General features: G+C 38.1%; 1 long non-coding RNA gene across 2 annotated transcripts in view; it reads right to left on the bottom strand.

Annotated features, from left to right (window-relative positions):
• The window catches only part of LOC134167266 (uncharacterized), a 42,904-nt gene extending 19,437 nt beyond the window's left edge, over window positions 1-23,467 (bottom strand). Inside the window, exons 1-4 of one of the 2 annotated variants that reach the window (XR_009966145.1) lie at window positions 23,352-23,467; window positions 22,606-22,676; window positions 21,025-21,171; window positions 19,101-19,733 (exon numbers count right to left, since the gene is read on the bottom strand). This is a non-coding gene — a long non-coding RNA (uncharacterized LOC134167266). Of the gene's footprint in view, window positions 1-19,100; window positions 19,734-21,024; window positions 21,172-22,605 lie in introns of those variants that run through there. The other variant, XR_009966146.1, reaches the window with a different exon arrangement.
• Between the last annotated feature and the right edge of the window lie 2,914 nt (window positions 23,468-26,381).

The raw sequence follows: 26,381 nt of genomic DNA, 5'->3' as shown, positions 1-26,381 counted from the left end.
TTTCCCCTACACCATTCACCCTCTGACCCTCCCTCCTTATACCTCTAATGTCAGTTTAGTTGCTCCTGTATCCAGTCTCATAGTCAGTCTTACCACCCCACTTTTTCCTTGCATCATCCCCCTCATGTCCGTGATAAATCTGTTGCTATTTCCCAGTCTATGCCATCTCTCCTAACACATACCTTCTGTGCCTCTGCTGAAACTGTGCTAACCCAAAGGCCTGGATGAGCATGAGGGAATAATGGCTTTTATACTGGTGGGCAAGCCTTGTTCCCAGTTTGGGAGCCTTGATTCTGATCTTCCTGGGTGGGCTAGTCATGACCCTGTCTTGACAAGAATTTAGGACTTTCCACAAGGGTTGGGCAATATTTAGGCACGCGGCATGAGGGAAAAGAATCAAAACAGGGATGGGTGGAGGACAGAAGGCTAAGCTGGCAGGAAAGAATCACATGAATGTGAGAAAAGCAAACTTAGAAGGCCAGAGAACTTTATAAACCTAGTTCTGGATGGCTATCTGACTTAGATGAGTAGTGAATCTTTGGGAGGTGGGGTTAAGGAAAAGAGGAGAAAAGAAGGCAGATGACTTTGACAACAAAACATAGCTACTGACCTTCACCTAACTAGCTAAATGAGAAATTTCAAAAATCCTCGCAAGGAAAATAAATCACTCGCCCAGCTGTAATGAAAATATAGAATTGTGTCTTTTAAAACATTTCATAGCCTAGTCTTTTTACTGCACTCTCTAAGGTTTCTGCAAATTTGGTGCTTAGAAGCAAGCTGCAGTTTCCTGGGATAAAGAAATACTACAATCATCTCCCTACATCCATGGAGGTACATCCAATATGAAAATTAACTGTTTGTGATAACATCCATACAGCATTCATCTCAGCAAGTACTTCCACTTAACGACCAAGGAACTAATTTTAAACTTCAGTATCAGTGAAAAGCAAAATTAAGCAGTTGCATCAGAAAGTGGAATTTACGAGAACTACAGCATGCACTGACCAGGACACAGTAGTAATACTGTATTCTGACCACTAGTAGCCAAATAAAATAAACTTTAAAAATATTTTCTCAAACAGCAAACCATATTATACCCATATTTATGAAATGTTAATAGCTTCAGTTTCAAACAACTATATTCAAGATTATTTCACTGGTTTATGAAAATTCTGTGACGATTTTTTTCCTTGGCAAAATTCTCATTACAATTTTACTTTTAGCCATTCAATTTGAATCATGCTAGCATCAAACCAGAATTGACCCATCTTACACCGGAAAACATGATAATTTTTCTGTGGACTCTCAAGAGAACTGGATTAGGCCCACAGAGAAGAACTATTCCCTCTTCACCCTATGATACATGATTCAAAAATGAATTTTCTGTTTCCTACAAGCACTTCCACTGATTATGCAGTACTCATTTACAACTTGTTAGTTCATTTTTTATTTCTCCATCCTCTCTAGAGTGTGCTGTTCATCACAATTCAGGCATAGTTTCACAACTAGTTATTTCACAATCCACGTCCATGTTGCCACCAAAAGAGAAAGTTCTCCCTATTTCCTAAAGCCCTTGTCCTCTCCTTTGTGCCAGCACTGGATTGCTGGGATCAGATGGATTGACTCCATTCAGCTGAGAACTACCAAAATTAATTAATTAGTTTTCAGGCAGATCAGCTCTCTGATTCAGCCAATTACACAGCTGCATGAATGTTGGTGCCAGCAGAAGAAAGGCATTAAAACCCATTGCCTGGAGCAGAAAAGTGGTGGGACAGTAGCAGAATAGACTTAAACTGGTTTACACCAATTGTGAAACTGCAGCCTTAAAATCACAAGTAACTTAACTGAACATACTGATCACCATCTTCTTCAATAAAGGGGAGAATAAATAACATGGGAGCACACACTGATCCCAGCAAAAGAGCACTTTGAATACTACATAGTTGATTAAATACTTGTTAAAGGGTCAGGGCAAATCGTACAAACTAGATACTAACGTATGACTTTATGAAGCACTATATGCCTTGTTTATTAAAATGCATACTATTCTATACTAATCTTTACTTTAGGATCTCATTGAAAAAAAGGAGCTTTTAGATAACTTTTTGTTCCTCAGCTATATTTTCTGCAAACACGAACATTTATATCTTCTTATATAATATGCAACTAACAAAAATGCCAGAATTACCCTTTCATCGCAATGTTAAATAAGATTTAGCCTTGTCTCTGGACAAGTCCATTCCTTTAAAAATAATTGTTAGTTACTATACACATACCAGCTGTATCTTAAAAAAAACAAACAACTGGATACATATTGCTTTGATCAATCCAGTAATTACTCATATATTCATGAAGAAGTTTTATCTACTTCCTCACTACACTATTCATATGTTTTCCTTTATTTATTTCTATAAATTCTAGCCCCATTGAAGATCCTAACAGGTAGACATAAATGGATGTTACATATGTGAAACAAGAAAGACATATCAAGTAATGGAATTGATTAGGACATATGGTAGCAATTTTCTAGAAATGTACTATTCATATCTGTTGAAACTATTTTGCTTCTAAAAGAAAAAAAATAGACTCATAATCTCTTTTTTTTATCCCTTTCATTTTAACTATACGATGCTGGACATAAAGCATTTCCTAGGATTCACTACTGGCTGTTGGTTATGACCCTTCAGCTCAGCTCTGGACCATCAGTCTTAGCCAGTCAGTAATTTTAAGTCAGCACTGCAAAATATTATTGCGGAGCTCTGCTGAAAATTTAAAGTGAGTTTTCTCAAAGAACACTGAAGTCTTTTGTCAGATATTACATTCTACTAGAGAGAAGTTTGTCCCAATATACTGATGCGATTAAGAAATCACAAGCTTCCTTCTCTCAAATATCACATTCCTAGCTATTCCAGCCAGAATTTTGCCTCGTTTATTCCTCCCATGGACCCTCTAGACTACACTATCTAAAATACTTCCAATCACAAAACTTACTTTACTGTAACTGACATCCTTCTTCACTACCAAATTCCTGTACAGATCCAAACAACTTGGACTGATATTAGCATATTGTGATCAGGAACTAAAACAAGAAAAAAAGCCCAAAACAAACCCAGGCAAAGAAAAAAAGAAAAAAAACAAAACAAAAACAAACAAAAAACCCAAACAAACAAAAAAACGAATCAGAAAAGAGTCAGGTATTCTGGCTGCAGTTTTTCCATTTCACCTTATAATGCCAGAAGTCGTTTGTCACTCTTACTGAATTACCTCATAGATGTTCAAAGTCTGCCAAGTCCTTTTCACTATTATTTTCATCAACCTTTTGATGTGATGACTAACCTACTGCAGAATTACATGATGTAACACAATGGTTAAAAATAGTAAGGAGTATCTTTGCTTTCTTTTATTGCCAGTCATTCTAGAGTTCTTCAGGCCCTCACATAAGTTTGTGCCCTTATAAAATTTTAGGCTGTTTTATGCCCTTCAGTAACACCTGTTTGCTCACAGTATATCACATATATATTACTGCATATGTATAATTACACAAACAAACCCAAAATATTAAGACTACACCTTTAAGCACTGAAAATTTAGTAAATACTGGGATTAGTGTTGCTGATGCAACCCTGCTTAGAATGTTAAGAGTGACAGATGCCTTACAAAAATCTCTGAAAAAGTGAATAATCCTGTCTTTGGACAAGAATTTGAAATGTCTGCAATAAGTAGGGCTTGGGGCCATGCATGATAAGGGCAAGGCAATATATTTAATAGCTGCTCATTAAGTGCACCCTGCGTGAGGTAGGAATTTTATGGAAAAATAGTGTAATCTCATAATTAAATGTAAACATATGAGGGACCAAGTTTACTCCATCAAAACCTCCCAGGCTTTTTCTCCTTTCTTCTCCCTGTCTATTCTCACAGCTCTTACCTCCACTGTCCAACCCCCTCTTGATCTTGTCCCAGTTCATTCCTTTTATCCATATATGTTTGCCTATTTCCCCTCCACATTCCACAAAAGCGACTCATCCTCTATGTTTCAATGGGGGTAACACATAACACATGCAAAACAGATTCCCTGATCTGTTCCAGTGACTGCACCTAGCTCCAATCCAGTTTAAAACAGTACGTGAACTTACATGTACAAAGCAAGAGTTCTGTTCAAGGATATTATAACTAAAGAAGAACACAACTGAGAACTTGACTTTGTCATATGCTAAACTGAGCAGCTTCAGTAATACTTCAACAATACTATCAGCTTGCCTACAACAGCAGAAGCCAGGCCTTAGTACGTGTGTGCTCTGAGCACTGTCCAACAAAATGTGTGAGGTCATGTAATTAAACATGGTGTATATATTAAAGCTCAAATCAAGCTGCACAGGTCATGCAAATATATTAAGTCCTCTTATTTGATTGCTAACTTGACAACACCAACAGTGTTCTTTTAATACAGGTTGTGTTATATACGTACCTGCATTTGTATGTGATTTATTTTACAATAAAATTGAATTTGATCTATGCCCTTGATATACAGAGGTTTGTTTTTCTTCTCACACTGTTTTACACTGCAAAACCACTTTGATTTCAATGAAGTTATTTCTGATACATATTAATCTGACAGTAAATTACTGCTTTCTTTTCATACAGATAAATACCTGCACACATACATCAGGTTTTATACATGCAGTCCTGTATGTAAATGTACCTGCATATCCAGACATTATAACAAAGACAGTGTACAAAGCAATTTATATCGACTACAGCTTGTGTATGACCATGTTTGATTACATTTGTTCTATTGTGCTTTCTGGAAGATTATCCTACTAAGATCCTATTGAAGTCTGCTGCCAGAATATTTCAGTTTAGCACTAAACCAAAAGCTAAACTAAGGCAATAAACTAAACTTGCCCCTTACCCCTGGAGGGGGTCCAACAAAAAAAAACAGAACATAAAAGCTGCTTGTTCAGCTGTGGCACTCTTCTTTTAAAGCTATTGCACGACTATCTTTATTTCAATGACACATGCTGCCTGTCAGAAGGTGAGAGTCTCTGTCATATTTATTAAAAGCCATTCTGGAACTAAGCAGACTTAAGCAGCTAACTAAAGACTATGACATAAATCATGTGCTACATTATAAGACATGAAAAATCGTTCTCAAAAGAAGTTACTGACGAGTGACCCTAATGTACAATATTTTTAGCAACACAAAATAAACAGAAAATACTGATTTACAAGGCAGGAGCTTCAGAACTTTTGAATGTCAAAAGCCATCCTTCCCAGCAGTTGAATTTGATTTTGCCTCTCTGATTACTGAAAAGGTATAGAATCTTGCAAGTGAGAAGCTTTCTGATAGCTATGCCTTTTGAGGGACTCATGAGAATTGTTTCATCTAACAATTTCTGCATTTAATTAACTCTGTTTTTTACAGTGTTCTCAACTGCTGATCAAAATATGCAATTAACTATGCTCTGTTTTAGAAGCACTTATTTACTGTACCTTTTCTGGAAGTCATCTGCTAATGCATTATTTTTTACACATCAATAAAGGAACATTTAAGACTGGTATGCCACCGCTAATTTACATCACAGAAAAGTCTGTGCAAAAGACTGTAGTGCAGAGTTGTCTCAGCTCACTTTAAGCCAGCTACAAGAAGCCATAGTGCTGTACGGGCATGAAGGAACATAATAGGTTATTTTCTCTGGAAAACTTCCATGTTTCCCCAGCAAGATTTCTTCCAGTGGTTAAACTTTCTTATTTATACAGGTATTTTAGTACCACTACATTGTACTGAACATGCAGGTTACATTTACACATCTCTGGCCCTGCTTGAATTTAACAAGACTTCTTGATTAGGCAGCATTTGCCATGTTGCTGCTCCTATACACTTGGAAAGTGGATTCCTTTGCCCCTTGGAAATATCCAGTATGCAATCCTGATATCTGGATTACATATACAATTAAGGTTTATAAACACACTATAAACACATTTTTCCCCTACTGTACCTAATACCAGTGTATTACTGGGGTATCATCCTGCAAACTGGGGGAGGCTTCTCACATGTCTTCCTTTGAATAGAAAAATACAAGGCCATGTCTTTGATTTTGTAGTATCCCTTTAACAGTATAATTCATATTATTCTATGAGGCTAAATATTAAACATGATTGTGTTCATAAGAAAGCTGAACAACTGCTTTGTAAAGAAAGGAAAAGTTGGGTTTGTCTGCATAAGAAAACAGCAGGTGAAGAAGACTTCTGTAGAAGTCCTCCTTACAATATTTAAAGTCAATATTTACAGTCAAGCAAACTTGCAGCTATGTGCCTTGACCATAACACAGAACAGAAAGACCTGATCTCTCTTTGCCTAAGGAAGGAGGGTTAGGGTTGCTATGGCTAGTGCAGAGGTTGAAGTGAAGTCCTCAAAGAAGCTGTTGCAGAACTTGAAATGAAGGTAAATTGTCAGAATCAAATGGCTGTGAGATACAGTGCTGCTTATTGCTCTCTGCAAGGAGGTAGACAGCAATATTCAATGTATATTGAGGTATAGAAATATTAGGTCTTCAAATTACAGAGAAAGAAAATAGACGAGTCTAAGGTAAAAAAAGTTGAAAGCTTACTATACTGCCTCTACTATGTAACAGTTTTCATGTTAAAATCCGTTTCGTATTCCTAAAGACTCATTATCATGAGGGTCAATTTCTGTAAAGCAATCAGAAGAAGCCTTCTATTAATAACCTGAGTATTTTGTGGGTAAGAACTCAGAATTTTAAACCTGGACAAGAAATTACTTAGAATGATTGCTGCTGACAATTTGTTTGCTTCATGCTATTTCTTGACATTGTAACTGGGTGGTAAATAGTTCCTTTCCTGTGAAACTCTAAAGCCTCAAAAATATTTCTTCCCCACATTTGAATTAATCCTGGAAGTTTCAAAGTTTTTCCACATAAAAACAAGGAAGAGAGAATCCAGAACAGCCAAAAGGCATTGCTGTCAGTGCCTTTATTTTAAAGTCAGAGCACAGATTTGAAACTTATCCTTCTGCAAACCAGTCATGGTGCCCCTCCATTTTTCATATTTTTCATTGATTTTTTTCTTTCCTCTTCATTCCTAGTAAAAGTGTTCATGAATTTCATTTCCAGCCCCTCCCCAAAAACAATCACTTATCACTCCCTACAGCTTTCATAGAAATGAAGGGGAAAATAACCAGGCATTTTGCTTGCTCTTACTGCACCAAGCAAAATGAGTATGTCAAGAAACATAATCATTTGCTTGATAAAAACATGCTTATTTTAAGCAATTTGAGAATATTAATCTAATGAGTTCTAAGGTCTGAGTATAAGGATGCAAACCACACTGTTGAATAAGAGATTCAAATAAATCAACATACTATTAACAACTATTCCAAATATTCTAGATTAAATAGGGAGTGAAGAAATCAGGCTAACATTATTAGCCAAAGGATTTTCACCACTCATATGAATTTAAATTATTTAAGCCAGTTTCAACATTTGAAGAACTTTCCTACTCCAAAGGGAGATATTAAATGTATACGTCAGTAATTCACAGATTGCTGCTGCTGGTAGTCATCAGAATCTGGCTTCAGTTCCATCCAGTTAAAATTTCTCTTCAAATCAAGAGTGTTTAATTCGCTAAAAAGATCTCAAAATCAAACAAAGAATAAATACTCTTATTAATGACAGCCAATCTAAATGATACCTTTCTATTAGCACCTGAGAGAGGGAGGAACCTGGTTATCCATATTATCTGGAGAGTGAACTGTGAGCTAATTTACATGGTAGTAATGAGCACATAGCTTTCACATGACTTCCTGAACCATTGCACACTGAGCTGACTGAACCTGGAATCCAAAGAGCAAATAATACAACACTATAGGGAAAAGGAAAGAGTTCCAAGCAAAAGGAGGTAATAATAAACATTTGGATGCAATTTACAGGGGTGTGAAGAAAAACCAGGGTCATACTGTGGCAAAGAGTTCAGTAATCTTCATTTCCCACCCTTCATACATTTTAGGGCTACTGTAATGCTGTACTGTTCCCAGAAGAAATAGAAATAGAAGATGAGGTAGGCAGGGCTCCTGTTTGTTGTCTCTTCTTGAATGACAGTTTGGTTTCAGAATGGCCAGCAGATGTTAGACCATTAATTTGTCCTTGCTTTTCTGTTCTCTTTGAAATTTTTTGGTACCACTCCTCAATAAACCTAGCTATCATAGATAGCTTTCAGAACAGCTGCCAACCATGGAAGCAATTAACAAACCATTTAAGTGCTACATGGCTCTCCTGGGGAAAGAAGGGCTTTATACTCAAGATCTAATACATTCTTTGCAGATACTGAAGCTGACCATACTATGAATCGCCAAGGTCCCATTGTTATACAAGAACTAATTTACAGTTGCATTTATTGAAGAGCAGGGTAAATCATTCCTTTTCAATTTCTTTCTTGAAATGAAACCCAGTGTCAGCTGGTATTTAGCAGAACTATGCTACTTTTACACAAGATGGAGAGCTGGCCTGACAACCCTTGTATCATGTAGAATCAGATATACGTGTTAAAAACTTTCAGTGATTTTTATTTTCCTCAGAAAAGCTTTGGGGTTTTTGTTTTTGCTTGTCTGGGGTTTCTTTTCCTAGAAATTCCTGTTTAATGGATGGATCTGGAACTTTCTGTAATGTCAGGCAAAAAAGTGCTGTCCCTAGGAGCCTTCTAAACCTGCATGTGATTACACACTTTGATTAGATAATCTTTGTTGGTGACATGGACAGTGGGATTGAGTGCACCCTCAGCAAGTTTGCTGATGACATAAACTGTGTGGAGCAGTCAAAATGCTGGAGGGAAGGGATGCCATCCAGAGGGATGCTGACAGGCTTGAGAGGTGGGCCAATGCCAACCTCATGAAGTTCAACAAGGACAAGTGCAAGGTCCTGCACCTGGGTCGGGGCAATCCCAAGCATAAATACAGGCTGGGCAAAGAGTGGATTGAGAGCCTTAGGAGAAGAACTTGGGGGTGTTGGTTGATGAGAAGCTCAACATGACCCAGCAGTATGTGCTTGCAGCCCAGAAAGCCAACCATAACCTGGGCTGCATCAAAAGGAGCATGACCAGCAGGTTGGAGGTGATCCTGCCCCTATACTCCACTCTTGTGAGACCCCACATGGAGTAGCTCATACAGTTCTGGTGTCCTCAACTCAAGAGGGATGTGGACCTGCTTGAGAAAGTCACAGGAGTGCCACAAAGATGGTCAGAGAGCTGGAGCACCTCTCCTATAAAGACAGGCTGAGAGAGCTCTGCTTGTTCAGCCTGGAGAAGATAAGGCTTCAGGGAGACCTTAGAGCAGCTTCCAGTGCCTAAGGGAGGCCAACAAAAAATTTGGAAGAGGAACTTTTTACAAGGGCATGTAATGACAGGACAAGGGATAACGACTTTAAAATGAAATAGGGTAGATTTAGATTAGATATCAGGAAAAAATTCTTCACTATGAGGGTGGTGAGACAGTGCCCAGAGGAGCTGTGGCTGCCCCATCCCTGGCAGTGTTTAAGGCCAGGGTGGATGGGGCTTGGAGCAACCTCATCTAGTGGAAGGTGTCCCTGCCCATGGCAGGGAGTTGGAACTAGATGATGTTTCAGGTCCCTTCCAATCCAAACCATTCTATGATTGTATGATTTATAGATGTAACTTCATTTCTGCAAAAGAACCCATAAAGAAGCTTAATTATACACTTCTGCTTGTGTTAAAAAATTCTTAAAGCTGTTTTACTGAGAGGGTCTTCAACATTCCTTCTTTGAAGAAAGGACTTACAATTTGGTAGGATGCTTTCAACTGTCATTATGCAATCTTACCCTGTTTGGACAAGCTATAAACTTCCGACAAAAAAGGAAGAGTTTGCACGTGCTTGATGAAAGCTTTTTAGAGGGTATCACGCAACTTTCTTTACAGTCTGTTCTCACATTTCGTCTTCCAGAACTGAACAGAGCTTTTCCTTGCAATAGTTCCTTGTGGCTGCCGGAAGCAATTATGGCACTGGGCACTGGAACAGAAAAGAGGCAAACAGTCTTCCTGTGTTCTCAGTGTTCTTGTTGTGCACACAGCTCAGAGAAAGAATTACTTAAGACTGGAAGACACTGCTCCTAAAAGTGAGTGAAAAGTGGATGGGAAGACATGACAGGAGAAAAAGGACCACCAGAAAACATTGCTGGCTGTGTTAGATATACTAATGGGTAAGAGCAGAAGGGGAAAAACTAGTGGGGAAAATGTACAAAAATTTAATTAGAGCTACTAATTACAATTTAGTGCTACTAAGTACAACTACTTCCCACAAGAGCCTGGAATAGGACATACAGTTCTCAATTTTTAAGATTCCTCTTCTTTAAGTATACCATTGGGAAAGTCACTGCTAAACCGCATGCATCTTCTCCATGCTGTGGCCAACCCACAAAAGAAATGACAGTTTATGGCTGTTGTCAAATACCTCATTTGGAAACATGCAAGTGTCTGTGAAATCTCTATTTAATATCAATATAGCAGTCTGTGTAGCTCCACCTAATAATAAATCTGTTTTTCAGAAAGGTCTTATTTTTTTACTGTATCCTACCTTGTAGGATAGTACAGTAAAATCTGGATAAAATCCAATATATGCTGCCAAGTCTTATTCAAACTTTAGAGCATATCAGGATTATGCTCACCTGTGCAATCCTTAACCGCTTCCTGCATGCATAATAATTCTATTTCTCTTTTTTTTTTTTTACATGAATATATTCTGTCCTGAATCCCTACTTCATTCAACAGTCAGGAAGTACAGTGTTTGGGGAATGATTAAGGCTTAAGCTTTGAATAAGGATGTTGACATTAGACTTCTGCCTCATTTGCTCCAGAAGGCATAGTACCCTAGAAAGACCAAGAAAATTGAAAGGTTGGTCTTCTCTTCTGAATGTGAATTTAAAAGTCTATGTTGAGCTGAATAAGAGGAGACCCAGATGGAAGGATCAGCACTATAGCCTTTGAGGGACTGCATCAAGAGAAAGGTAAGGGAAGAGAAAGTGAGGTCTCACTAATGCAAAGGAAGGCTGTTTTATTGGAACTATGTTCTGCCTCTGAAGTCTGCCAGAAGACCCGAATTCTTACAACTGCATCTGAAATCAAGAAGAGCTCCATTTTTCACACTTGAAGCTCTATAAGCAGCTCCAAACTATATGAGCAATCAGGCCTAAAGTCTCCTACATTCTGAGGATTAGGTATTTTCGAGAAAACAGGATTTGCTCTCACAGTGTTTCAAGTACACAGATATTTCTGTGGGTGCATAAAAAGCAGCTCATTTCACAAAATAAATTATTCCTTGCTCGCAGGGAACTCATTTAATATAGCAATAATTGCACAGAAAAAAACACATGGAAATCAGTTACTCAAAGCAGGGTTTGGCTGGAGGTCACAAACAAAACAAAAGGGGAAAACATTGATTATGCAATCATGAAGCTATGCTATGTTGTCAGCTCAACTGAGGTATATTTAACTAGAGCAACACAGTACCATATACGGATAGACAAGCTTGCTCTGAATGACAGATACTGCTCCCTCTGGGACAAAAAAAAACTACTGTTCAGTAGGGCTATGAAGATAAAAGATTCCTGATTTAATTAAAATCAACTTATTGTCCAGAATGTATTCATAATCCTACAAATAACAGGTGCATGCTAGGAACTAGGATGTAGAGCTACAGGAACACAAAGAGGTCTAAAACATCCCCAGCTCCTATGTCAATACAAAAGTAGCCAGAAAATAGTGTCCCCTTTTTCTGAACATTTAGTTGGGAAGCAGATGAACCCTTAACTCTTTGCCTTTCAATATAATCTGTTGCACCAGAACATTAAACTGCAACATGTTTTACTTATGCCTTGAATAACTTTGGAGATACAGTATGGATTACAGTGTTCAAAGAATATTGGAGAAGTGCAATAACATGTCATTTCCTCACAGGAGTTACACTTGAAAAGCACAATCAAGAACAGATTTAGTAACCCAAGTTACTTGGTCAGGAGTAAATTCTGCTTATTGCAGAGTCCTGAATTCACAGAATATTAAACTTATGAAGCACTGTCTTCATGTCTGAGGATCAGATCCTTAAGGTCCAGTCTGTGTGAAAGTTGCTTACATCGCTCTTGGCTCAGCTGAGGGACCACAAACGTTGTATATATGGAGCCACTCATCAGCATCTGAAGAGAATATTTCTTCAGTGGAGCTGCAAAATACCATAAATAGGCATTCCCTCTGCTTCCTTACAAAGAATAAAATCTCAGACTTGGCTCAGTAAAACATCTGCTTCACTTGGGGGTCAGAATCCCCTTCACTTCTTCCCTACAACTATGACTATGTGATAGAATAGATATTAAAAAATAAAAAATCAAAGGATGAGCCTACATTTTGCTCATTTTCTCTGTCTTCATTTATATGCATAAAAAAGATTATAACACTATGCTGGAGTAATTTTCACTCCCTATATACCCAGAAAGAACAGTAAATGCGTATCAAGGAAGGGGATAGAATAGTATGGAAATCCACAGGCTGTTGTAACCACTCTCTGTCCTACTTGCCCCAGTCACTTTATGGCCTGGAAGCTAAGGAATGGATTTTTGTTTTGCCAAGTGGCTATTGACTTGAAGAGATTAACTTTTCATTAAAATCGTTTAGGTATATACATTATAGTAATAAGGGACATGCATGGTTCAATCAGTTACTGAGACAATTTACACCTACTGCAACTGCCAAGAGTGGAGATTCAGTGCTTAAAGCCCCATCCAACCTGGCCTTGAACACTTCCAGGGATAGGGCAGCTACGACTTCCCTGAGCAACCTGTTGCAGTGTCTCACTACCCTCATGGTAAATAATTTCTTTCTTATGTCCAATCTAAATATCCCTTCTTTCAGTTTAAAACCATCCCCCTTGTCCTTCATTACAGGCCCTGGTAAAATGTCTCTTTCTTTCTTGTAAGCCCCCTTAACGTATTCAAAGGTTGCAATAAGGTCTCCCTGGAGCCTTCTCTTGTGCAAGCTCAGCCTTTCTTCATGGCAGAGATGTTCTAGACCTTCGATAATTTTTTCAGCCCTCCTTTGGACTCACTCTAACAGGTAGATATCCTTCTTGTACTGAGGATCCCAGAACTAGATGCAGTACTCCAGGTGGGGTCTCATGACACTGGAGTTGCTGGTTTCCATTTAGACATTGAGCCACTGCATGTAACTCTCTGGATGCAGCCAGCCAAGTCCTTATCCATCTAACAGTCTATCCACCAAATCCATACCTCTCCAATTTAGAGGCAAGAATGCTGGGGGGGAGACACACCATATCAAAGGCCTTACAAAAGTCCAGATAGATGATACTGATAACTCTTCCTTTGTACACTGATTCAGTTACTCCACCATTGAAGGCCACAAGATCATTCATGCACAACTTGCCCTTGTGAAGATCAGCCCTTGGTGAAGCCATGCTGGCCATCTCCAATTTAATTTCTGTAAGATGTTAAGGATATTCTTCCTTCACCCTAGTTTAAAAAATTCATGGCTGTCAGGTTTCTGATACCATTTCTTAGCATAATACTTCCGGGAAATGTGACTTTCAAGCAGAAGAATGTTCTGCCCACAAACGTTATGATATCCATGACACCAGTGATTCACTGTGCTAAGAAACTACTGAGGATTCATTGTTACTATCAGGTTTTCAGCAAGCAATATACTGTTACAATACACAGCACCTAATAATAATCCTTGACAGCCAACGAGGGATGACTAACATTTTAGAAACTCTGACAAAGCTACTAAAATAATCCTTCGTTTTGTACATTGCGGTTGAAAAGCTTGTGACATTTTTATAGGACCGTTACTCCACTTATGTCAGTGACTGACTAGGTTCTACCTGTGGCTGTGATTTCACTAAATCAGGGTAACAACTTTAAGAATAAATGTATGTTAGAAAACATGAATACAAGTACCAAAATCTAGGCAAAAACTTTGATATTCTCACCAATAAAATGTAAAAACTTTGAAAAACCACTGTCCAGTGGGTAGCTATGCCCTAAATTCCTCTAGTTGAGCACTTTCTGCTATAGAAACAAGGAAGAATTTCACCAGGGTGAACCTTACCCATTTTCACACCCATTGGCTTCCTAGCACTTCATTGTCTTATCCAGAAAGTTTTGCATCCTGCTTGAAATTACTCTAATGAATAGTGTGTATCAGGTACCCTCAGTAAGCTGGTTCTGCTACCATCTCCATTGATCCTGTTTTTTCCATCTTGTGTAACAGAATAATCACTGCTTGTTCTCAGTTCTCAGTTCCATGCTACTTTTTCTGTTTTTCAACCTGCTCCAAATACATGGTGCTGGTCTTTATTGCCTCTGATTCACGATCTTTTCATACTTCATGTATGACTGCATAGTTTCCTCATCTTATTTCTGTATTTATTTCCTTCCATAGGCTCTCCTTACCCTCCTGTGCCATTTCTTTCTCCATTAACATTTCCAGTGGCATGCACTCTACAGATGTTTAATCAGTATATTTAATAACTATATCTACTATATCTAGCCTCTCTTTGAGCTTCATCTATTTTAAGTATGCTGTCACATAGTCCTTTTATAACATTGCTGACTGTTATTTGAGTAAAATTCCGTTTCACCAGTGAATAATTAACCATAAATAACCAGGCTTTTCTGCTGCTGTTCCTGTTTGATGCTTCCATTCAATTAAATCCTGATCAAAAGTCTTCTCTGAAAGTTACCCTGTGCCTTAATTCCTTCAGCAGTTGTCTTCCTTTCCTCTTTCTGTCATCATCAGTCATCTCCCAGATGTAAGACACCATTAGGGAAGAGAAAGGAAAACAAAGAGGGATGTAGGATAGTGTAGTAAAATTAACAGAGCAGAAGGAAAAGGGAAAAGATGGACTGAAGGATATGGACAGAAAATTGGAGAGTGGGGAAAAAAAACAGGAAGACGGGGTAAATCAGTGTGAAATGCAGAGCTGAGCATGAAAGGGGGAAAGAAGGAAAAAGAAAGAAAGACTTGGGGAAAACACCATAGCTATAGACAGCATAAAGAGCAGACAATAAGAAAAAACAGACAAAGACGAGGCAGAAAACAAAGGAGATTAATCAAGTCCAAAAAAAACCAAACCCCTGGGGAGATGATCTCTATCAGATACAAGGGGTGTTTTTAACCAAAATTGGAGATACACCACATAATGGGGAACACTACAGACCAGAGCAGAGGGTGTGTGACAATAAACAGAAAAAATATTTTTTAAATAAATGAGCACAGAGTGAATAGAGCAGTTGTGCTGCTGTATACTCTAAACAAGAAAGGGGTTATATGTTATATGAAACACCACTAATCAGGTGTTTCTCTATGACTTAAAAGGTAAGCAGGACACTGAAAGGCATTATCATAAAACTAAGAGCTGCATTATGGTGGTTTTTTTCTAGTATATGCTCTTTGATAAGTCTATGTGTTACAGTATATTGAATAACAATACTAAAACTAGCAGAGCTCTGCTGTCACCACGAAACGTAAAATAAATGCACATTTGGGTATACTGCTACTGACTGCTTCTTTCAGCCTTTTGCCAAGCTGTGGTGTGCCCCATTCTTGCTAGTCATTATAAATATTTTTAATGGAAATGGAATACATAACAAAAGATCTGATATTATTGTTTTATGAGGCACTGCTTACACCTCATGCTTAGTTGGGTTCATTTTATTACATAAAGGATATTATTGTACAACATAATGGAGTACGTGGGATAAATTCAGCTTTTGAGATAATTTCTTAGGAGGAATTGCATGTTGGCAGGTGCCTTGATCTCAAGTGAGGCACCCATGTGCATCTGAATGTAGAATATTCCCCAACAAAAAGAAATGTGTAAAGTAGCCAAACAAAATCCTTCAAAATGTTGTCAATTTGACAACATATACTTGGTTCTTATGGTGCTTTCAATGCTTGGTGCTTGGTTATTATCATCATGGGTATCTTGTGTAAGGGAAAAAGATACAGTGACTTGACAGAAGGTACTTACGGAAGTCAGATGCAAAGCCAGAAATTATACCATGAATTAATAACATTGGCTTTCTTTAAAACTCTATTAAAAGTCTAAATAGCTCCAAAACTTCTGGGGCTTACACATGGATTTTCTGTCACTCATGTCTACTAGTTTACTAATCTAACCAGGAAAAACAGTGGTCTAGCTTTTTTAGGGACAGGTGCTAGCTTCCACTTGTAGCATCCTCTTTAAAGACTGTTTTGAAAGGACAGCTAGCCCCTCCAGACACCTGGCTGTTCTTGGGAAAAGGGATGTCTATTGCCAATCTCTTTTTCTGGGTGGACATGGCACAACAGTGGGGCTTTAAGCATAGTTATGTATTTGAGCAATAGGTAACATTTGCTTGTGAATGCAGTGCATGCCCTTACAGGCATTTCCTAGCTCCTCCTTGGCAAATGCAGCAGGCCAGATGGAACTGTTCCTTGGGCTGCCAGTTGGACCACCCTGGTTTGTACCAAACAGGATTTTAAAAAAACCCAAGGGGATGGAAAAAGTCTGAAAATTAGCAACTAAAAATAAACAGGAAATGAAGGCAGAACTGTTTCACATGAAGTGCCATAAGTACAAGAAATAGAATTGTTCAGTTAAAAATTATCAAAATTCTCTACATGAGAATTTAAGTAAAAACACTGTGAACAGTGAAAATAATGCCAGGGCAGAAGGGAAAGGAACTATGTTTAAACAAAAAATCCTAAACAACCACAGCTACAACAATGCTATCACTGCAACCACACATGCATATCTCTGATGTGAGGCAAAAGAATGTGCCCGAAGTATGGGATTTTGAAGGTCTGAAACATGTTAACTTTAACAAGGTTCCTGTAACCTCCTTTGGAATTCCTTTCTTGTTGCTATGGTCTGTAGCTTGAATATTTTATTTTTTTCCTTTAAGTAACAGCTTTGAGATATTAAGAATAAGGCTGAGAACATCGTGGAAGTTTGCATTCTATCATTTGTACTGCATAAGCATGAGCAATTAAATAGGAGAATTCTGCAATGTTACTGAATAATAAAAACAACAAGAAAACTTTACTAGTTATCCAGGATCAGTTCTTAGGATCTAATGCATATTTTTGTTTCCAGATGGATGTAAGACTGTTGGTCTGGGAAGACGTTATTTTCAATAAGCATTATTTAATGGAAACATAATGCCAAAGAGAAATAGCACCACCTACAATTTGATAGTACTGTTTAACACTGAAAAAGTAAGAAGAATCTTCAAAAAAATCCAGGGTACAATTCTCTATTGCCATGACGAAACCTAGGTGGTCTACACATGACCTTTTCCTTCTGCAGGTTCTGCTGCTGCACAGAGATACGAAACTGCTTTCTGCCCATTTCGGGTAACACTCACACCAGCAAAACATAATACAGAACGTACAAACAGACATTATTTACACATGCATCATGTATGCTAATGTTAGGATATTGAGTTAAACACTACAATACTTTCAGTATTTCACTCATCTTGAAACCTTGAGACACTAAAAGCTGTGTTTTCTAATTTTGAAGTTTTACACAAATGCGGGCCCTGAAGCACTTTCATTATCTAAACAGTTCCCCAAAAAATTTAAACACAGTGAAGCACAATCAAGCCTTATCAGATAGATTATTAAGTAGGACTTGCTAGGATACTTGAACTGCTAACCAAAACAACATATGCAGCACATGTTCATGCAGCAGACTGGGAGCCTTAAAAAGTCTTCCTGCTCTGCAAGGTGAATTCCACTGAGTAACACTTGGTTCTGGGGAGGGGTGGCAGGGAAACATCAACAATAAGGAGATATTCCTTTTCTGCAGGACACATGCAAAGCATCCAGGGCAGCAAACGGGAGAAGTACCGCTTCAGAGTTCTTTGGATTTGGTGAACTCCCCCTACAGTTAAGTCCAAGAACAGTCAGAATCTTTGGTATTTCCACAGCATCTCCAAATCAGCACTTTTTTAGGTGGCTCTCTCTGAAGTGGCACCATAGAAATGACCTCTCAGTGTTGTGCATGTGTACCAAAGCTCATAAATTTGCAGGTGAAAGAGCACTAGGTGTTTTTTGGGGAGTTCTTTTGTTTGTTGGGGGGGTGGGGTTTTTTTTGGGTTTTTATTTTAAGTCCCAGTGCTACAAGTATAATCTGAAAATGATACTATATTTTTCTGGTTCACTCTGCCTTACAAGTACTGACAATATTTCCATATTTAGAATTTAAAATACTGAGGAGAAAACAGTAATTCAATACAAGAGAGGCTGGTTAGCAAAGAGGACATCATAAGACCATAAAAGATGGAGGGTAGAAATTGCATCCTGCTTTAGTTAGCAGGCCACCTTCCTTTCTTTTGCTACAGAAGTGCCACTACACTTTAATATTCTAAAACTATAATGCACAAGATAGAGCACAAAGTGCTCTGGTTTTATTTCCTGGGCATGTTTTTCTGCCTTTCAAATTAAGCAACACAGAAGGGTCTTTACTGAAAGACCTTGGGGCAGATTCTTAGTCGGTAGAAATTATCATTACTAAAATCAACAGAGACATGATGGTTTCAAACAGCTTTCGAGCCTCCTCTTCTGTTTTATGAGCAAGTCTTGAATGTGGCCATTAAAGGCCATCACAGAATTTCCATGCCTCAGACATCAAGGACAAAAATATGCCTCCACTACAGGTTCTGGCAAATGTGCTACTGGTTTTAATGAAGCTCAGCTATTTCTTACTTAATTGTTAGAGCATGGACTCTTCAAAAGCTTAGAATTTTTCAGTTTTTCTGAAACTTAGAAATTTTTGATCTCTTAGAGAAGTAATGAGCTGTGTTTTCCTTTTCCCAAATTTAAAACCTACATTAATACAATCAATAAGTAAATGAATCAACCTATTAATTTAACATTTCTGGGTTTGGTTTTTTTTTTAGTAACACACAGTCTTTACTCATTTACTAAGAATTATAGACAGGACAAGACCAGGATGTCACCATTCTTAATATGATCTATAGCTCAGAGTTCACACCAGAGTTCAACAAGTCTTGATTACTACCTACAGATATTTCATTTAATAAAAGAAACAAGCATACATTTTCTCCATATACAACACTACTGTAATAAATGTTCCTTCTACAATATCTATACTTCCATAGTTTCTTTAAAATTCACTCTAATATTACTCCACAGATTATTGTAATAGGAATTAGATAACAAAATCAAATGTAGGTTACCACTGTGCAGGGCAACATATAAATACACATAAAATACACATGGAAAATTAACTTCCAAGGCTCTTAAAAGAGTAGAGATATATTAAATTTTTTTAAATAATGAAGGTTCTTAAAATAATTGTAATCAACTTTCTGTTTTATTATGTATCTCATTAGAGTATTATCAGTGTAATCAGTAAATTTCCAAAAGCTCAGTGATTCAGACACTGCTTTATGCTTGCCACCATTTGAAAATAAAATTAATTTTGATACACATTTTATCAGAAACTCAATACAGGTCCCACAAATAGAGTTCTGTAGCAATGCTCATAATTTTTAGGGTCTACTAAAGTTTTTTAGTGAAAACTAATTACTCATTCTCAGTATGAAACATCGATGGAGTTGGCGGTAGAATCATACTTGGGTTGCAGCACTCCTTGCCCTCTCAGCCAAAATTCACACAGCCAAGGGTGCTGGCTACCTGTAAAACAGTGATATCATCATTTCCAATTGTCTCCTTTCTAAAGACATGTAAACAAAATCATAGCATCAACCAATACAGCTCTTTGCAAAGCTGTAATTCCACAAGCAAAGCAAATTCAAGAAATAGCAACTCCAGAATATTTCACATTTTGAAAATGCAAAGCTATACCTGTGAAAAAGAAGGCATTTTTATCATTCACTTGAACAAGACTATTTGAGTATTCCCACACTTGTGACATATACTGATCCAACAAAACATCAGTTTTTTTTCCATTAGGTCAATAATAAATATTCCACAATGTTTATGTACATGCAGATCATAAAACATTAAACCTATATGTAAAAGCACAAAATCTCTCCTTTTTTATTGATTTATGTTAAAAGAGTTATTCAGATCATTTGATACCAATGAAAAATTCATTTTGATCACAAGTAACAGTTCAATAATCTAAACTGCAGTACTACAGTTCTTTTCTAGTTTGTAGATCGCCATACACCATGACTCTGCCTTACATGCCAGATGACACAATGAAACACTGTTCTCATTTAAACACCACAGAAAGCTCCAGGTTAAATAATTTATTGAGAAGATCTTAGGTACTTTGGGAATGCAAGAAAAAAATCCTATTATAAACAGTACTTAGAACTTATGAAGTGCTCTGTATCTTCATAATATGCCTCAAACAAGTATGGAAGTATTGTGCACACTGTCCAAGTAAGGCCACTGAAATGGACCTCTTTAATGTAATATTAATAACGTAAGTATAAAAACAAACAGCAGCATGTACCTAAACAGACATTGTATACATAGCTAGCTTTGAACTCATAAGAAATAATGTATCAAGGCGGTGTAAAGCTGAAGTTCAGGCCCAGGCTAGAAGAATGTGTATCATAAGGGGACAATCAAGAGAGAACTCATAAATCTAGGGGAACCTGTTCAGTGGGCTCTAGATCAAGCCCCAGTTGAGAGGATAAAGCATATCTGAAAGAATTTTGATTTCATTGTTCACTTTTCCTTCTCTATTTTATCACTAACTAGCACAAGTTTCCCAGAGAAGCTGTAGCTGCCCATCCCTAACAGCGCTCAAGGTCAGGCTGGACAGGGCTTTGAGTAACCTAGTCTAGTGGAAGGTGTCCCTGGGGATGGAACTAGATGATCTTTAAGGTCTCTTCCAACCTAAACCATTCTGTGATTCTATGATTTTTTTTTCCCTATGTTTTAGTGATAGCCTCATTTTCCTTTTATTAATAATTTTTTATTTTCTGCAACTAAAAGGATCTTTACTTAGATCTATCCATCAATGGGTGAATTGCTGCCAACTTTGAGAAAAGATATAAAAATAATTAACCCCTTTAAATGTTACATCTTTTCAGAATTCAATCTCATCCTCATGGCTGTAAGAAAGTGGATCTCAAGACACAGTGTGGAATCCTGTGAGAAATCTCTAAATTAAGGATCAGTAAGAAAGAAGAGATGCACAGACTGCTTCCCCATGAAGTTCTTTTTTTTTGGAAGTGTTCTACTTGACTCCCTTCCTGTAGGAAACCAGAAATATAAATAACTCACAATTACTATGTTATCTGTTTGAAATTACATTTTTAACAGCAGGTTAAAAATTATTATTAAAACTTTAAAAGTTCTGTCTCCTACCCCAAAATACAGGAAACTTTAGGATTATTACCTGTCCACTCAGCTCTGTCAAAACAACTTAATTCCACAAACTTCCAGACTAGTTCACTGACTTCTTGGTACAACAGCACTCTCAGGGAACATACAGCTGTCATTTAGAAGTGTTTCCCAAAGTTTTGTTTGTACAGATTACCTTCTCCTGAGACACACAAGTGCTCTTCATGTTAAAAGTTCAAACCCTTTTGAAAGCCATGCTTGGTGGAGCGACACACAAGCCTCCCAGAAGAACTGAACGTTTGGTGTGAGGTCACATAAAAAAACACAGGCCCAGAGAGAACAGCAGGCATAGTCCCTCTGCTTCTTCAAGCTGACAGAGGAATAAGATTTGAATGTCCTCAGGGCCTTTCTCCATTACATATATTCAGAGAAGTTTATCATAAACAGTTCCACTGACAGTACAGTGCTAGCATCCCAGACTTTGTATTAGCAAAAAATGACTGCTGGAAAAAAGTATTCCTCCTGAACAACCAACTGACCCTTGAGTTTCCAAAAAATGTTGAATGGCAGTAGAAACTCACTTGACTCCCACCGTACTTGATGATTTGCTAGCAAAATTCAACAGCTAGTCCATAATATACACATTGTCCTCCAAACAATGTGTTTCCACATTAAAAATAACTAAATATCATTATCCCAGTGGATGGGTATGAAAAATTGTTCCTGACTACTGTCTTTTATGGAAGTCAACACTCTATCATACCTGAGTGGTGACCTATACCTACTGATCTTGTCCCAGACATAGAAACTAATCTGTGACTTTGTACCATCCCTGGAACACTGTGATTCCTATTTAAAATAATAATTTAGGTCCTACTCTAAAAAAATATATGGGGAGTAGGAAAGTCAAAATGCTGGAATCATGACCACTTTAAATCATGGTTTTGCCAGATTCAGAACCAAACCTCTGCAGTAAGGGTTAAGTGCAGTCTGTTTACCTCATTCAAACAACATCTAGTCTGCAGTGACCATTCCTTGGGAAATTAGGGATTCCCTCACATCTGTAACAAATTACGTGGAGCAGTACAGCTCATCCTTAAAGTTCATTTGATAGTGATTGTAATACATGCCTTAAGGTTAGGATGCAGCGCTTAACTCAATCACTTGATTACACACAGAATTTCAACTTCTGTAGAAGCCAGGCTGTATATTAAAATTCTGGGATTGAGGACAACTCACCTGGAGGTCAGGGCCATTATTGTTCATATCTCACCTCAGGCAGACCACATTCATACAGAGAATACCACTACCTAATGGGGAAACATACAATAGACCAAAAGAAGTTTTTGATTAAAGCTGTCCCAGAACAGATGGTTCCAGCATCTGCTATTGTGTCTCCTTATCCTGGGTTATTTATTTTTTTTTTTTAAATATGGTTCGGCCTTAAGTTCAGTCAAAGTTCATCTGGCATCCACATCAGTTTACATCTTTATCCAAGGATCTTCTTTGTTCATGCATCTTCAGTCAAACGAAATAAATTATTCACACATTGCCACCTGTGTGTGAACCTACCACCTACTTAGATTTATTTCTCACTAAATGGACTCTTCAGCTCTAGGTTTAGAAGAACGTACATGGTCCAATCTGTTTTTGACGACACTGCTGCCAAAATAGCTGTCAGCCTGCAGAACCAGGGAGACCCAAAACCTGATCGTTTGACAGTGCTCCATGTGGATAAAGTATTTTCATGGCCACATCGTAAACTCCTAGCCAAGCTGGGTTCTATGTTCCATTTTAATTACAGTGATGTTGAGCACCAATTTTTAGTTAAAGGTTGACTATTGTAAATAAACTAAGATCCACATGGTTGAGATTTGTTGTGCATCACGGGGGTGTGAGGGAAGAGAAGCAGGCCAAACGCAATCACTTCAATGAGGGGTTCCCAAAGAACAGCCTCTGTAAGAATTAACTGTTTACAAAATCACCTGCTTCTTCCAACTTTTTCTGTGCATGACTGGGACTCAGACTATAGCTTTAATTCACTCCAGACTTATTTCATTCGGTCAGAATTTAGGCCGCCAACCCAATGCTTCCAATGCCCGTTTGGGGACGCAAGATAGAAAAAGTTACTAAGGGTAAACTTTGTAACTCAGCCTAGTGGAGGCTAAACAGACACTTCAAAGAGATGGTATTACGTACACATTGCACTGGCACAAAAAAGACACCACAGAAGTGCAATTAAGCCTGCAGAAGCATGTGTGATGCCAGAAATGTGGGGCAGCTTTCAGCACCATTATGAAGTCACTTAAAAGGCCAAAATGACTGATTTTTAGCACACTGTTAGCATGCATCTGGGAATGACTGTTAGGTATACTGGTACTTTCCTCCATATGCCAGAGCACTCAATAGTTCTGCAAACAATTTTTCGAGGAACGTATATATTTGAGATTAACTCCCCAGTTTCTGAAAGATAAATTATGCTACTGAATTAAATATATATTTCTGAAAGCTACATTACACATATGAATTAGACACATGCTATTCTAGGACAATACATGACAATGGTTGCTGTCTCTATTTTCCACCTAAAAATGTTTATTTACCCTTTGGAAAGTAGCCTCAAATAGCCCAGTTCATATAGTACATATGCTATAGTTGCAGTTGTGCTATACATGGCACCTTAACATGTATTATATGAAAGCTACCACAAAGAATTTACCAAAGCTTCCATATCAAATATGAAATAACTTACACTGATTTATGTAACAAAGTAAAACGCACATGCAGTGCATCAACACAGAGAAAACCTGTGGAATTCTACTGGACATCCCCTCATCCAGCAGCTCAAAGCAGAGCTTCATGACCATTTAGTTTTAACACTGTCAGGCTACAGTTTCCATCCCCACACTTAGCAGGCAACAAAGAATACCAGGCACAAATATTTAGGTCCATTATTCAGTTCTGGCATGAACAATATCTTATTCAAAAAGACCTTTTTTCCTTTGGGAACTATTATAAGCATTTCAGAGTTCCCTTGATGATATCCTATACAAATTGTTCCTATAGCAAGCTAAGGATACTTCAAACACTGGAGCAAGGGATAGCATACACGTGGCTGGTAAACTGCAGTAGGGAGTGGATTACTACAGTGCCTGGTAGAAAAGAAAGATTTTCCCACAGCAGTTTCCTTTGTCTCTTTGTAACACACATAGAGACCCACTGATGAGGTGAATTACAGCAGGTAGTGAAAGTATGCAGACTATAGGCAAGAGGGCCTCTTGAGTCTTCATTCCCTCACAAAATGGCTTGCTTTAGCTGCCTTCTTAGCCTAGCCTATGTTGCAAAACTGAACACACGTAATTGAAGGTTTGTGTTAGTAGCTGACTTGATGTGCTAAAATAATCTGTAGTTCATATTCTCCAATGGGCCAATCAAGTGGAGTTAATACTGCTTTTGTACCCAGGTGGGACTCAGGTTTTTTTGAAGTCATGTTTAGAGAGCAGACGTATTAGTTTACAGTCCCAAATGGTCCAGGTGGCTTCAGCTGGTTTAGAGGATTTCTAAGAGCCATGGGGAACTCTGTGGTAGAGACATACCCTAAAAACCTGTCTGTGACTGTCTGGGCACCTATTTTCCCATAAAAAATATCCTAACAAGTCCTGTTCATTCATGTTATACCAGCTTTCACACCTCGTATTTGTGGTATGCAAAGACAAGCAACATGTTATTCTCAACCCCATGAAGTGATGTGGGCTATAGTATATGGCAGATAGAACCAACTTGAAATGTCCTGACAAAACTGAAAAAAATCTGTTACATCACAAACAGAAATATAAGCAAAAAATATAATGGTTTTACAAACTTCTGACTAACCACAAGATGCTTTAATGAAGCCAGTCCAGCAGTTTTCCTTCCTCATTACCAGAGGAGTTGCCACAGCGAATGGACGTGCAGTTCCCAGCTGTGGGGAACTCCTGCCATAAAGACTGTCCCAGAGTCAGGGTTTCCTGATATTCCAGTTCTCTGCCTTGAAGCCACAGGAACCCTAGCCCCAGTGATGCAGCAGAGAGCCAGAAAAAACTCTCAGCTTCACTTCTAATGGGACTCTCAGGACAGTCAGACTTTCACCCAGAAAAAGCCAGAAGCACAGGAGCCCAGACTGCCAAACCCTGAGAATCCTGCCCAAGCCCTCATTCCAAATTTCCAGATTCCTCTGTCCATCTAGCTGACAGAAAACAGGGAGATGGGACCTTTAAGTTTCAAGCAGCCATAACTGAGGCAGAAGCCTCAGAGTTTAGACTCTGAAGCTCAGTTTTGTTTCAAAGTAGTTTAAATGAACTGACTACTTTAGACAGATTTTTCTTCTCTTGCTAAATGAAACAGACAAGATTGAAAATGAGGTTTTTTGGGTTTTTTGGGTTTTTTTTTTGTTTGTTTGTTTTTTTTTCCCCAGAATTGAATCTGGAAATGGATTCAATCTGGAGTGCTCTCATTTTGAACATCTACAGTGGAGAATCTGGGACTGAGTGTTTCTCACTGGTCTGCGACATAGAGTGACCCCAACAAGAAAACAAAATCATAGAATCATGGAATATCTAGGATTGGAAGAGACTGATGAGGATCACCAAGTCTGACTCCCTGCTCCTTGCAGGACTACCTAAACCTAAGCAATAAAACAGAATCATTGGTTTCACAACACATCCCACAATTTAGTGAGAGAGCTACAAATAGCAAGTACATTGTTACAAGGTATTCAGTGAAAAGTGTAGGAGCAGTGATAAGGAAAGGCTCCACTCTCATTTCATCTGACAAGAAAGTGGGTCTGAAACAAACTAAATGGCAAAGACAAAAGCATTTTTCGGAAGTTCAACTGAAATGCTGGCTAAAACAAAAGCAAAGCCACTCTCCCAAGAAGCTGAAGCCCACCTGCTTCACCTAGTGAAATGTCCCTGATACAGAGGGGTGATCTTCCCACACTAGTGTCTTAAATACAATTTCCCAGATGCAGATCAAGG

Source organism: Pezoporus occidentalis, unplaced genomic scaffold, assembly GCF_034315485.1.
Source record: "Pezoporus occidentalis ecotype Australia unplaced genomic scaffold, CSIRO_AGI_Poc_V1 ctg281, whole genome shotgun sequence".
In the NCBI taxonomy this organism is placed as follows: Eukaryota; Metazoa; Chordata; class Aves; order Psittaciformes; family Psittacidae; genus Pezoporus; species Pezoporus occidentalis.
This window is presented reverse-complemented; position numbering and strand designations above follow the sequence as displayed.